Here is an 11,138-nt window from a genome sequence, read left to right on the forward strand (position 1 = left end):
CTATTAAATGTAATAATTAATTCTTTGTTATTGAAAGAAACATGATAATTATTTAGTGAAACAGCGAGATATAAAAAGGTAATAAAAAGAAATTTGAGGTTACTCTAAAGTGTAGAGAAGATGAATATACAGATTTGAAATTAAATGATTTTGTTTTTTTCTTTTTGAAAAGCTACCTAGGACTCGTTAACTTGAAAGAAGATAGAACTCTTTTATTGTTTGAAACTATAAAATTATATTAGGTGAGGTCTACCCTTTTTACTATATAGAGAGAGTAAATTACAGATTTAATTAGAAAAATATTTTACAACATGGAAAGAGAGTAAGTAATAACCTAATAGGTAGGAAGAAATCAAGAAAAAATAAAATACTTATGGAACGTTTAGATCTTGAAAGAGATACTATGTGTTTTATGGCAAGTAGAATTCAAATAAGTGAAAGACTGGATAAAGTAGAGAGGGCCCCACATACTAAAGTGAAGAAACAAAATTTAGTGGGAATTTAATTGGCTATTGGGGTCAATTAGTTACTATAACGGTTTCACTGTTTTTTTCTAACAATATTAAATTCAAGGAAAAATTGTGGGCCCCGTGCAGTGGTGGGCCCAGTGTGGGCGCCCTGCCCGCACTGCCCACTGCACGGCCCTGAGAAAGTCCCTAACAGAACACAAAGTATAAAGACACCCTCATAACCATTTTATCTACATTAACACCCCCCCTCAAGCCGAACGGCCATTAACGAGTGAGAGCTTGAATCTCAAACCATGAAATCTTAGTGATGGCAATCCTTTGGTGAAAATGTCTGCAACTTGAGAGTCTCCTGGAAAATAATGCACCTTGATATTTCCAGCCTTAACAGAAATCAATGGCAGCATGTTTGGTTTTTGAGTGTAGAATAGGATTAACAGAGAGATATGTAGTGCTGATGTTATCACAATAGATCAATGGAGTAGAAGAAGAAGGAATACCCAATTCAAATAACAGGTTTGTCAACCAACGAACCTCAGCACAAGTGTGAGAGACTGCTCGAAATTCAGCCTCTGTTGATGATCTCGCAACTTTTGGCTGAGTCTTAGATGTCCACATAATGAGATTTGGGCCAAGAAATACGCAGGAGCCAGTAGTAGAACGACGATCATCCAGCGAGCCAGCCCAATCAGCATCAGAATACCCTAGAATCTGATGACTGATTGCTCGTCGGAAACAGAGACCATTAGAAATAGTACCTTTAAGGTATCTAAGGATTCTCTTAGATGCAATTAGATGAATAGATGAAGGTTGATTCATAAACTTAGATACCTGATTGACAGAATAGGCTATGTCTGGTCTTGTGATGGTCAAATATTGGAGAGCTCCCACTAGACTTCGAAATGAATGAGGATCCTCCAATGGTGTTCCATCTAACTTTGAAAGTTTAGTACTAGTGATTGCTGGAGTAGACACTGGTTTGGAAGATAGAAGCCCAAACCGATGAAGAAGATCATTAATGTATTTTGTCTGAGTTAAGATGAGAGAGTGATCATCTCGAATAGCTTCCAAGCCCAAGAAATAGCTCAAATTTCCCATATCAGTCATGTCGAATTGGTGCTTTAGTTTTTTAATGAGATTCTGAATAACTGAAGGAGAAGAGCCTGTGATGATTATATCATCAACATAAAGAAGCAAAATAGTGAGTGAATTCGAATTTCGAAGATAGAACATCGAGGAATCCGAAATCGATTTAATAAACTTGAATTGAAGAAGACAGTCACTAAATCTTTTATGCCAAGCCCTGGGTGCTTGCTCCAGCCCATACAAGGCCTTATGTAATCTGCAGACATGAGTTGGTGATGATGGATCGACGAACCCCTTCGGTTGAGTCATGTAAACACTTTCTTCCAAATCTCCTTGCAGAAATGCATTCTTAACATCCAATTGATGAATACCCCAATTTCCCGAAACAGCAAGAGATATAATAGCACGAATTGTCTCTGGTCGAACCACTGGGCTGAAGGTTTCAGCATAATCAATCCCAGGCTGTTGAGTGAATCCTCGAGCGACAAGACGAGCTTTGTATCGAAGAACAAATCCATCGGGATTATGTTTGACCTTATAAATCCATTTTGAATCAACAATATTCATGGATGGGTGTCTAGGAACAAGGGACCAGGTTCTATTCTTGTGTAAAGCTCGAATTTCCTCCTCCATTGCTTGATTCCAGTGAGTAATTTTGGAAGCTTGAGTAAAGGTTGTAGGTTCCTGAAATTAAAAATCTAGAGAAGAATCGTTAGTAGTAAGAAGTATTTTGGGTTTTCGCGTTCCATCTCGACTTCGAGTAATCATAGGATGAATTGAAGAAGAAGGTAAAAGAGGAATTTGGGAATTAGGGTTAGCATCTACAGTGGTCGTATTTTGGATAGAATGGAAAGAAGGAGATGTGTTAGGGCTAGGTGGAGGGACTACCGCAGTAGTCGTGACAGACTGTGAGGGAGTAGTGGAGACAATTGGATCAGTCTGAGAAGGGTCGTTTTGTCGAGGGACCACAGACACTTAGGGGACAGACGGACGTTGAGAGGGAGAGAGAGGTGGCCTCGTACGATTTGATCCAGACGGGACCACATTCTTAAAGCCAGGTGGAATACGAGGAGAGGTCATAGGGACAGAACCGTTGGTGGAGAATGATGGAGGTAGACGGTTCAGATTAGATGATGGTGGATGGGAATCAACGGTCCAATTTAAAATAAGGGGATTAGAAGATTTGGGCGGAAAAATTGAATTGGGCGAAGAAGAAGACGAACTGTGAGAGGAGGAAGAACAGGGAAAGAGGGTTTCATCGAAAATTACATTTCTAGAAATGTAAATTCGAGATGATTTATCGTCAAGACAGAGATAACCTTTGTTATTAGAGCTGTACCCTAAGAAGATACATGGAAGAGTTTTGTTGTCAAGTTTAGATGAACTATAAGGACTCAGGAAAGGGTAGCATCTGCAACCAAAAATCCGAAAGATTGAGTAATCTGGTTTTGAATTGAATAAGATTTCATAAGGATATTTGTAGTGGAGGACCGCTGAAGGTAGTCTATTAATGGTAAACACAGAAGTCTGAAAAGCTGCTGGCCAGAAAGTTTTGGGAAGAGAAGATTGATGGAGAAGGCAGAGAAAAGTTTCAATAATATGCCTGATTTTGCGCTCAGCAACCCCATTTTGTTGTGGGGTGTGAGGACAGGATCTCCTATGATGAATGCCATGTTGAATAAGATAATTTGAAAACTCTTTGCTAATGTATTCACCCCCACCATCTGATTGAAGTGTTTTTATAGGTTTTGAGAATTGATTTTCAACAAAGATTTTGAAGTTTTTAAAATGTGTTGGAACCTCAGATTTGTGTTTCATGAAGTAAACCCAAGTGAATCTAGTATAGTCATCTATTAGGAGTAGCATAAAACGAAAACCAGAAGATGAAGAAACTGGTGACGGCCCCCAAACATCACTATGAATAATTTCAATAGGGTGAACAGAAGAGTGAGAAACAGACTTAAAAGGAAGAGCATGATGCTTTCCTGAAATACATCCAATACAAATTGATTTGTTAATTTTAGATGAAATTACAGGTATTACATCATTGCTAATAAGGTAATTTAAACTTTTCTAGTGGAGATGAGCTAATCGATGATGCCAGACATCATGAGAAGCTTTAGAACTAGCAGACGTGGTCTGAACAAAGAGAGAGAAAGGTGGAACAGGGGCTGAGGAAAGACGAAATAATCCGTCTTCAATCGTGCCTGCGAGTAGAGTCTTCCTTGTGAGAAGATCCTGGACATAGAAACCACGACGATTAAACACAACTTCACAGTTGAAATCACGTAGAAGACGAGAAATAGATATTAGGTTCTTTTTAAAAGAAGGAACAATCAGAACATTTTTAAGAGTAAAAGAAGGAGTGAGATGATAATTACAAACACCAGAGACAGAAGCAGTTGTACCATTACCAACAAAAACATTTTCAGGAGGATGAATATCAGATCTGGACGAGAGAGAAGCTGTATCAGATGCTATGTGAGAGGTAGCACCTGAATCCACATACCAATGAGGATCAGGAGAGAGAGAGTCAATCCCAAGAGCAGCAAAAGATGAGGAAAGATCATTTTGACGAGTCAGATGATAACATTGGCGTGTTGAATGACCAACACGACCACAATATTGACAAACCAGAGGAGGACGATCTGGTGGACGACCAAGAACAGAGGAAGAGTTGGGGCGAAAATTACCACGACCAGAGTAAGCACCTCGACCACGGTTACTTTTAGTGTAGCCTCCTCGACCACGACCACGATAAGTGTTTGTGAATGATGGAGAAGAAGAAGGAGATTGAGAGTAAAGAGCAGTTGGTTGGGAGACATTTGATTGAAGGAGTTGAAGACGAAATTCATGAGTAAGAAGTTGAGAGTGTAGTTCAGAGAATGTTGGAGGTATTAGCCTAGTGGTAATAGAGGTGACAAAACCTTCATATTCAGGACCAAGGCCAGAGAGAACTATTAGCACTAGCTCCTCATCATTGACTGGATGATCTATAGCAGCAAGAGAGTCAGTGATTCCTTTCAGACGAAGAAGGAATTCAGAAACAGAGAGAGACCCTTTCTTAGATGTTTGAAGTTGGAGTTTTAGATTCATAAGACGAGCAGAGTTGAATGAAGAAAAGGATCGTTCTAATGATTCCCATACAGCACGAGAAGAGGTTAACCCAAGAACTTGAGTTAGTATGGGTTCAGTGAGAGTGGCATTAAGCCAAGAGAGGAGCATTTGATCAACTCTGTACCAGTAAGCATAATCTGGATTAGGGAGAGAAACAGAGGTACCTGATTCAGATGATGAAGGAAGAAACTCAGGGGGAGGAGGATAGGTGCCATTAACAAATTTGTAAAGGTCTTGAGAGTGCAAGATTGGAAGGAGCTGACTCTTCCAGAGGAGGTAATTTGTGTTATCTAAACGAATGAAACAAGATTAGCAATATTGGTGAGGGTGGGTAGGGTAGGAACAGTGGAGAACGGTGAAGAAGAAGAAGAAATAGGAGAAGAAGAAGCTTGAATGGGAGTGTCAGCCATGGAGACAAAGAAAATGAAGAAGAAGACGAGATAAGAACACAAGACCCAAAAAGGATTAAAAGGAAGATGGCTCTGATACCATGTTGTTGCTGAAAACTAGATGCCCTAAAGTTAGGGCAACGGTTCTATTTATATAGAAGAAGAACAGAGGAATTACACATAAGTCCAAATCAAACACAAAACATAAGAGAAAGTCCCTAACATAACACAAAGTATAAAGACACCCTCATAACCATTTTATCTACATTAACAGAAGAATCCTCTCTATGAACATAAGAAAATATCTAAATTGAACAAATATCACAAAGGCACTATCCGTAAACTTAACAAAATGAGGAGGCGAAAGCGATCAGTCAGACCTAATTAGGGCCAAAACAAACTGTCGTTGTGGGGGCCGATACAGTTAAGTTGTCACAAATTAAAAGGCAAAACAGAATTAAACCAAATCTTTTATAATTGATGGTTTGATGAAAAGTGCTTCTCTCCTACAATCTTAGTTAACACTTGACTCACCTAAATGAGATCTTTATGATAGGAATTTTTTGGTGAAGAACTCACAAAATGGGCCCAAATACGAAATTCAACATACTATCTAATGTGGTTCCAAGGTGTTGACATAAACTCCAGAAATCCCTGGAGGTCTCAGGTTCGAATCCCAGAGAAGGTGGAATCTTTGGTTATTTGATTTGGGATTATTAGGGTGTAATAATGTAGTTGGGCTTTAGGCCATTGTCATGTTGGGCTATAGGCCTGGTCTTGTTTCAGTTTGAGTGGGCAGTTATTGAGCGTATCACATCTTTGATGTATCAATGCCAAATGTAATGACATACGTAGATCGTAGTCGACTTCCAAAAAAAAAAACATACTATCTAATAATATTTAATAAAAAAACCTCAGTTTTTTAAAAATATCCGAACATCAAATCCAAATACGGATTATTTCTCATCTCTAAGAAGCCAAATATTGTGATTATACCCCTTTTGCCTTTCCATATAACAATCTCGAATCCCTCTCGAACTTCCTCGAATCGTTCTCTCTCTAGAAAATCAGACTTATATTTCTTTCCCTCCATTATCTCTCTTTCTCTCTCTAGGAAGGCAAACCGGAAAATTTTCTTACCGACGACGACACTTTCATTATTCGCCGAACATCTTTCAGCAGGTACTATTTCTTTCCCTCATCACCGATGACGGGACCCTCATTATTTCGCCGGAAATTTCTCTAAAGGTACCATTTATTTTCTTCATTCGTCTTTCAACATTTTCTTAAAACTATCTCCACCTCAATCTTTATGCAAACTAAAACATAATTTCTTCATTTCATCTTCATTTGTTTTCTTAACTATTTTCACACTCAAAATTGTTTTGTTTGAACTTTCTTTCTCGAGGTTCATTTTCATTTCATATATACAGACTCTCTCTCGGTTGATAACTTTCCTTCGTCAAACAACATTTAATTTACTTTTATTTTTATCTTTTAGTTTCATCATAAACACCAACATAATCTCTCTCGGTTCATAACATTTATTCATCGAGCAACATAATTTCAGAGTTATTTTCTGCACGTATTTCAATCCAAAATAGGTTTTCTCTCTCATCTCTTGTTCTTCTGTACATTTACATGTTCTTCAAGACACAACACCCTCTTTTTAAACATTTCTTACATGTGTTTGGTTCTCAAACCCATACTTGTGTAACACACAATTTGCAGTTATGAGCATACACGAGTTTCTTTTTTTTTTTTTGTTGAATTATGAAATATTAATAAGAAGCTAGAGTACCATTACAATACATAGTAACTAAAAAATACGGAACATTGGACCAAACTTTAGACCTATCCATTTTGCGAGCCCATTTAGCCAGTTTGTCCGCTTGAAATTTGGAAGGACCTACAAGTAACTTATTTTGTGTAATAAGGGGTAATAAAGTACTTTCACATAATGATTTTTTTTTTTTTTTGTAATAATATTCAAGATTTGCCATAGTTTTTTTTATCATCTCCCATCTTTTGGGGATTTAAAATTACCGCTTCTGATAGCTCATTTTCAACCAATATTTTCACAAAAATATACTTTATGTTAAAATGATTATAGCATACTCTTTTTCGTAAGAAAAATACAATGGAAAAATTTTCGTAAGAAGAATACAATGGAAAAAAAAATTGAAGTGCCACTACCATTTACTTGTTAATTGTTAGGTGGCCTATGTCTTATGGAACTATTGCTTTTCATTTTGTTGTGATTTACCGACACCCCATTGTTCTCTCTCTCATTATTTTAGGGAGTGAAAAATTGACAAGTCTCACTCTTTACGCCGCTTTCATTCAATATCGTCACCATTTGCAACATGGTGGATCATATGGAGAGAATGAAACGACCGTGCGTTTTAGGGAATGGAGGCTATCAGGCTACAATTGCTCGTACTATTATTTGGGTCAAATTCTCCTTCATTATGGTCAATTTTTCTTTTTTTTTGTTGAACTTAAGTCAATTTTTTTTGTTTCACAACTCTTTCTTGGAGATATTTTTTGTGATAACAAAAATGGTCATCAGTTGACTGAGGTCAATGAATTTAGAAAAGACCAGAAACACAACGAGTCAACCTGTATCGAAATGACTGGAAGGTTAAATCTGAAAGAGGCATGTCATTCAAGCCCAGAACTGGGGGGGGGGGGGGGGGGGGGGGGGGTAGATGCCTGAAGTCCCTCCTTGAAATAAACCAGATCTGCCTTGGGATTTGAGAAAAGATTAGAGAGTCTAAATAGGCTACCTGAACTCATTTGGCAAAGCTAATGTTTTACAATTATTTCCTAGCATAGTTGGTGGAGAGATTATGAGGGATCAAGTCCCACACACATCATTTTTGTTTTTTAGCCAACAACCCTTGATTGGAGTGGCAAGAGGTATGGTCTGCCACCTTAGAGGTCAAAAAAAAAGATTAGAAAGTCCACTTAAGTGGGGCCGATACCTCAATCCCGAAACATGGGGCAGAAGAGTGCCTAATGCTTACCGACTTAATTTCGAAACTAATTAAAGATCCCATACGGTGAGGATCTTAAGTATTTATCAAACCTCTTCCGTTCCTCTGCTCGAAACTTGAGGTATTTGTCACCTAATTCAACTAAACCACAAATCATTATTACACCTACCCATGAATCCCACATTCAAGCTGCTGTTATTTGCTCTAAGAAACATGGGTTTGACCTTAAAATTCGAAGCGGAGGTCACGATGTTGAAGGCATCTCTTATGTGTCTGATACTCCGTTCGTTCTTGTTGATTTGATTAGTTTCCGAAATATAAGTGTTGATGTTAAGAGTAAAACTGCTTGGATTCAAGGTGGTGCTTCTCTTGGTGAAGTCTATTATGCAGTAGCAAATAAGAGTAATACCCTTGGCTTTCCGGCCGGATTTCGCCCCACTGTTGGTGTTGGTGGACACATTAGTGGTGGTGGATTTGGTGCCTTGGTCAGGAAATATGGTCTTGCTGCTGATCAAGTTATCGATGCTCGCTTTATTAATGCAGATGGCAAAATTCTTGACAAGAGAACAATGGGTAAAGAACTATTTTGGGCCATTAGAGGAGGTGGTGCTTCCAACTTTGGAGTTGTTGTGTCATGGAAAGTGAAGTTGGTTGATGTTACACCCATTGTTACAGTTGCCACAGTTAACAGAGCCTTAGAACAAGGTGCCACTGACCTTGTCCACAGATGGCAATTCATTGCCGATAGACTCCACGAAGATTTATATATCGGGCTTACTATGATTGTCGGGAATGGAAGCGGGCAGGAGAGAAAACGGTGATGGCTAGTTTTTCATTCATGTTCCTTGGTCGTGTCGATAGACTCTTGGAACTCATGGAAGAAAGCTTCCCTGAATTAGGTTTGAAGCGAAATGATTGCACCGAAATGAGTTGGGTTGAATCTCATGTCTATTTCTACGCTCGTGGGAGAACCGTAGACCTTCTATGGGACAGGGATCACACAACCAAGAGCTTCTTGAAAGTAAAATCCGACTATGTTACTGAGCCAATATCAAAGGCTGGGTTAGAATCGATATGGAAAAGATATATGACAGGCGACTCACCCGCTATGCTATGGACGCTGATGGGTGCACGAATGAATGAGATTTCAGAGTACGAAACTCCTTACCCTCACCGAGCCGGTAACATTTACAATATTATGTATGTCAATAACTGGCAACAAGAAAGTGATACGAAAAAACTGATTGATTGGATGAGAAAGTTCCATAGCTATATGACTCCTTTCGTTTCTAAGAATCCAAGATCCGCATATCTCAACTACAAAGATCTCGACATTGGGGTGAATAGCGAGGATGGAAAGCTAACTTACTCAAAAGCTAAGATATGGGGAAACAAATACTTCAAAAGTAATTACGAAAGATTGGTAAGAGTAAAGAGCATCGTGGATCCTGATAACTTCTTCAAGAACAAATAGAGCATTCCTCCTGTCCGTCATTGGGGAAAACATTAGAATAAAGGACAACTAATCATATATAAAGATTGATTTTTTTTTTATTGATATTCATGTTTGTTGTTAACATAATTATTCTACTTTTTACATTGTACACTAGAAAATTACATTTCATATGAAAATAAAGAATGATATGAAAAATACTTGGTTTTTATATTGGAGCCTTGAATGTAATATTTACCATTTTGTCAAGCTATTCTCATTCTTTTATCTTATCCAATAAACACAGGAAGAATCCTATCTATGAACATAAGAAAATATCTAAATTGAACAAATATCACAAAGGCACTATCCGTAAACTTAACAAAATGAGGAGGCGAAAGCGATCAATTAGACCCAATTGGGGCCAAAACAAACTGTCGTTGTGGGGGCCGTTAAGTTGTCACAAATTGAAAGGCAAAACAGAATTAAACCAAATCTTTTTATAATTGATGGTTTGATGAAAAGTGCTTCTCTCCTACAATCTTAGTTAACACTTGACTCACCTAAATGAGATCTTTATGATAGGAACTTTTGGTGAAGAACTCACAAAATGGGCCCAAATAGGAACTTCAACATACTATCCAATAATATTTCATAAAAAAAACCTCAGTTTTTTTAAAATATCCTAACATCAAATCCAAATACGGATTTCAGAACACAATTTCTCATCTCTAAGAAGCCAAATATTCTGATTATACCCCTTTTGTTCTTCTATATAGCAATCTCGAATCCCTCTCGAACTTCCTCGAATCGTTCTCTCTCTAGAAAACCAGACTTATATTTCTTTCCCTCCATTATCTCTCTTTCTCTCTCTAGGAAGGCAAACCGGAAAATTTTCTTACCGACGACGACATTTCATTATTCGCCGGACATCTTTCAGCAGGTACTATTTCTTTCCCTCATTACCGATGACGACACCCTCATTATTTCACCGGAAATTTCTCTAAAGGCACCATTTATTTTCTTCATCCATCTTTCAACATTTTTTTAAAACTATCTCCACCTCAATCCTTATGCAAACTAAAACATAATTTCTTCATTTCATCTTCATTTGTTTTCTTAACTATTTTCACACTCAAAATTGTTTTGTTTAAACTTTCTTTCTCGAAGTTCATCTTCATTTCATATATACAGACTCTCTCTCGGTTGATAACTTTCCTTCGTCAAACAACATTTAATTTACTTTTATTTTTATCTTTTAGTTTCATCATGAACACCGACATAATCCCTCTCGGTTCATAACATTTATTCATCGAGCAACATAATTTCAGAGTTATTTTCTGCACGTATTTCAATCTAAAATAGGTTTTCTCTCTCATCTCTTGTTCTTCTGTACATTTTCATGTTCTTCAAGACACAACACCCTCTTTTGAAACATTTCTTACATGTGTTTGGTTCTCAAACCATACTTTTGTAACACACAATTTGCAGTTATAAGCATACACGAGTTTGTTTTTTTTTGTTGAATTATGGAATATTAATAAGAAGGTAGAGTACCATTACAATACATAGTAACTAAAAAATACGGAACATTGGACCAAACTTTAGATCTATCCATTTGCGAGCCCATTTAGCCAGTTGTTTGCTT

The 11,138-nt window shown here is 37.6% G+C and overlaps 1 pseudogene; it reads left to right on the plus strand.

The window, feature by feature from the left end:
- The first annotated feature begins 7,691 nt into the window (after positions 1–7,691).
- Positions 7,692–9,568, plus strand: LOC147563612 (tetrahydroberberine oxidase pseudogene; annotated as a pseudogene).
- The last annotated feature ends 1,570 nt before the right edge of the window (positions 9,569–11,138 follow it).

Source organism: Eschscholzia californica, unplaced genomic scaffold, assembly GCF_041429995.1.
Source record: "Eschscholzia californica isolate CP2 unplaced genomic scaffold, dmEscCali1.0.p SCAF_1, whole genome shotgun sequence".
NCBI lineage: Eukaryota > Viridiplantae > Streptophyta > Magnoliopsida > Ranunculales > Papaveraceae > Eschscholzia > Eschscholzia californica.